Below are 4,768 nucleotides of genomic sequence, written 5' to 3'. Positions count from 1 at the left end.
GAACAGGGAGATAAACGTCGTGGCATATTTGCCGGTCGCCTATCATGAGGTGATGGTGGAGAAGAGGCTCGATGATGTGACAGAATAGGTGATGACTCTCGTTGTGGAGATGTATATTCGGGTCGATCAGGTGATGGCTCTGGGTGAGGTGATGGCTCTCGAAGTGGTGGCTGCTCATTATCCGTGCCATAAAAAAAAAGCTTACTAGCTTGCCACCAATCAGTGGCAAGCTCAGCTTCCATGGGTGTCAGCCTCTGTAATGAAGTGTTGGCCTCCTAACAATATAAAAGCTCAAACAAAGTTAAACGTGTACTAGTAATAACTTGTTTATAAACATATGGTAGTATTTGTGTTAACTTACATTATTTATTGTAGTATACGGTAGTAAATCTTCCCATTGGTGCAAGGACCGTTTCCTCTTCCAGGAAATAGCCCTAGGAATATCATTAGAAGTTTTTAATGCATATGTCTGCATGGCGGGAAATGCCTCAAATATCCAAATCTACAAACAATATAATAACAAACATTAGTAATTGTTAAAGAATTAATTATAATTATGGAAAATTATATAAAAATTATTACCTTAAATGCCCAAATAAAGCCTGACAAAGTGTATTTGGAACCATCGCCACGCAAACTTTTCCGATCATTAAAGGCAGACGACAACTTATTCCATGTAGCTCTCCATAGATACGAACCCCACGGAAACAGGTTCCATGCATTTAGGTCCTCTACCAATTTAATTAGATCATTAGGAATAGGTTGTCGGGCCTCTCTGCCTAAAAGCCGGCTTGCAAAAGTATTAGAAGGCATACTCGACACATCGACGTCATCCATCCGAGTAAAACCATCTTTCTTATTCAATAATCTCGTCAAGTCTTCTACGTGTAAATTCGACTTCTCCGTTGACAGCTCAGGAAAAATCCGGGAAAACCATGATAGGTGGGTAATATGTCTAGTGTACCGATCTACATCATCGTGTCCGAAGCGTAGACCGATGATTAAACAAAACTCCTCCCACCCAAAACACGTATACGCCGGTGGAAAATCAAACCATATCTCTTCATCACGACGTTGTATAGTCTCTGGTAGATCGCTAGTCATGGTTTGAAGAAACAGATGGGTCAACATAGCATCTCCACCCGGATGTTGTACTTTCAGCCATGGCCCGAAGCAAGTATCCTCAAATATTTTTCTTTGTGCAGGTGAAAGCTTCGACGCAATTGTTTTGGCCATGCTTACTTTATTTCTTAAGGTCAATTGAGCCGAATAAAAGTTCTGCAAAAACAATAAACATACCAATTTAGATATACCAAAAACTACACTGTGAAGATATGAACAATAAACATAAAGAGTAGTAGTTTATTCTTCAAACTTAAATTTGCAACACTGTGAATTTAGTATTTGTTTTTTGGTTGAAGTAATGCAATTCATTCAAGTTTCAATTTGCAGAAGAAGAATAGTTTCTGAAACTTTAAATCGCAACACGAAAATGACTATCGCAACGCAAAAATCGCAACACGAAATGAAAATCGCAACGACAGAATCGCATTGCGATAGTCATTCTCGGTTTCAAATACTAAAATTGAAAGAAACTTGAATGGATTGCATTACTTCAACCAAAAGACAAAACAAAGACAAATACTAACTTCACAGGGTTAAAGACAAAACAGTTTAGCAGTAGTATTGGCAGCAATCGAATGAATATAATAAGCAATCTAAGTGAAATGGTTAATCTATTATTGAAAACCCCAGTAAACTTATCATCAATTTCAATATGAAAAACCTAATAATAATGCAAAAATTTCAAAATAAAAATAATTAAAAAAACTAACCCTCGGTGGTTGATTTGGTTGATTTTCCATTTCTGACCGTGAATGATTTCGCCGGAGATGGAGACTGTTATCGTCGTGGGGACTGATTTCGTCGGAGATGGGGACGGATGTCGCCTTAGAGAGTGAGAGATGGAGATGAGACTGAGTTGTGATTTAGGGTTTTAGGTTATGAGTTGCGATTACGAGATATACTGTGGACGGTTTAGTGTTCCGATATATTAATATATTCGTGTTTGGAATTTGAAAAAAAAATACGCGTTAATACGAATGGCGCTATGTAAATCGCATTGCGATAGTCAGATTCGCATTGCGATTTACGTATTCGCATTGTAATTTACGTAATCGCATTGCGATTTACGTATTCGCATTGTGATTTTCCAAATTCGCGTTGCGATTTACGTATTCGCATTGCGAATTAGGAAAAGCGCAACGCGAATTTGGGAAATCGCAATGCGATAGTCAGAATCTCGTTGTGAATCTGGAAACTGATTTGTGATACCGGAGATCGCGTTGCAAATTATCGATCGTATTACGATTTAGTTGGTCATTTTGGCAAATCCAAAAAAAGTTGGTTAAAATCGTATATTATAAGGCATTTTTGGTCACTGAGGTTATTTTCTCTATTATAAATCTCCTAAAACGTAAGTTCTAATACTTCTTAATTAATTACTTTTTTGTACCTACAAAATCTGATCTTTTCGATCCCACCCATTACATAATTTTTATTTTAAAATAAATTAATAACAAACTCAAATATTTTTCTTGCCCTTTTCATATAATCTATTTTATGTTTCTTATATATTCCTAATTTTATGGAAATATCCATCATCACCTTCTTCTTTGTCTCCAAATGTACTTAATATGGTTTCAATTACACTCAAAACTTTAGTTTTGCTGAGTCGTGAAGCAACTTCATTCATTCTTGGTTTTGAAGATTTCCCTTTCACATTTTCTCCCATCACAAAATTGTGCAACAATTGTGCTTACCATCTGATTCATCACATGTGATCGATTTTTTTTTTTTTAAAAAAAAAGAAATTATAAGATTACTTGGATCAACAGCCAATTTTTCTAAGATCTAATATACCCTCAACTAACCTAATTACAATTAGGCTCCATACTCATTTAACCATCATCGGACTTGAGTTGCTCGAACGAACCTGCTCTGCCACCACATGATCAATATCTTTATAATTGTTTTTAAAAAAATATTATAAAAAATATCATTATTGACGCATGATATAATTTACTTTTCCAAATAAATTAAATCATTATACTAAAAAGTATTTTACTTTTCCAAAATTCACATCTTACTCGTTTTAAAAAAAAATGTTTTTTATAACCTTTTATTAAATAATAATTTCATTCAATGAAGTTGAACTTTTATTTGATCTAGTGATATCAAATCTATGGTAGTATGGTGTCCAAAACACTTGAATTTTGTTGACAAACCCACTTAGAAAGTTTGTTTGAGTTTTACTAGCCAAAAAACATTTAAAATAGTCCCCTCGATAAGACTATTAGATTACATTCCTTCTCTTTTTTTTTTTACTTTCAAGAAAGAACGGGAAAAATAAAAAAGCAATGCTATTTTAATTAGAATAGTTAATAACATTAACTATTTCAGATTTATTAATCGGTTAAATGATCGGTAGTGTTTATATTATTTTATCTTATATAAAATTAAATTTTAACATTTTTCTTCAAAATATAATATATTTTTACTTAATTAAAAAATAGAATTAATTATTTAATTTAATTAATGATCATAATTATTGAGTTGTGTTAATCTCAGTTTGTCAACGAACCACTATTTTTATATGTATTTTTATATTAGTATTTATATTATTATTCTTTACTGCCAAACAGTGATATATATATATATATAAAAGTTATCTAAGTTTTTTTTGTTGGATTTTTAATCTATTATATGATCGACTATTCTAGATCAAGTTCTGCAGAACAATTATGGAGTCACTCTTTTAATCTTAATTTGATTTATTTGTAAACGTTAAGATTTGAACTATTGATCTTACTGAAGGAATTTAATGTCTCATTCCACTAAACTAACTAGTTATTGATATGATATGAATTCTTTTTATTTTTAAATAGTTAGTTTTTACACTTTGATGGTCTCATGAAAAATGTTTGACTATTATAATTAATTTATTATGTTTTTATAAACTCTTCATGTAATATTAATTATTTCCTCCTCATTTAATAACATTCACGACTATTATTAATAAAAAAATAAGAAAAAATATATATTTATTATTTAAATTATTAATTTTGTTTAGTTTTAATATTTAAATATTTATTTGTTTCAAAATCATACTTAACGTTTATTTTTTTGTTTCACTTTAGTGATTACAAATAATATATGTTCTAAATACTATCAATCATTTGATAATGAATGTTCAATCACTTATACTGTGGCCACCGGTGCTTAAATCCAATACCTTTATAAATAACAATGATTCATTATATTACTAAGATAATTTGATTTGTGCTAAGTCTGAAGTTTAAATGTAATAAAAACTATAATTTAATTTTAATTTGATTTCATTTCTTCAATCCTAAGCCTTTAAATCCTCTTGTTAGCAAGATCAAGAAGAATCGACTAACTATTGTTGACTTAACCATTACAACTTAATTGAATCTTCATTTTAAAGATTTCCAAGCCTAATCTCTAAGATACTTTTATAAAGCTGTTAGTTTAACATCTAAATTGAGATGGCAGGAAGTAATCTCTCAGTGAGTGTATAATTCAACCAACTTGCTTCTACCCCACTGATGCTTTACATTTTATTAATGACTTTTTCATTGAAAAAGGAAAAGGGTAAACTACACCCATGACCACTTCATCACGGGAAGATTTCAATTTGATCATGGATCTTTTACTTTTTTCAATTAGATCATTTAACTATTTAAAT

This window comes from Hibiscus syriacus, unplaced genomic scaffold (genome assembly GCF_006381635.1).
Source record: "Hibiscus syriacus cultivar Baekdansim isolate YM2019G1 unplaced genomic scaffold, ASM638163v2 tig00110548_pilon, whole genome shotgun sequence".
Classification (NCBI taxonomy): Eukaryota; Viridiplantae; Streptophyta; class Magnoliopsida; order Malvales; family Malvaceae; genus Hibiscus; species Hibiscus syriacus.
Note: the sequence above shows the minus strand (reverse complement) of the source record.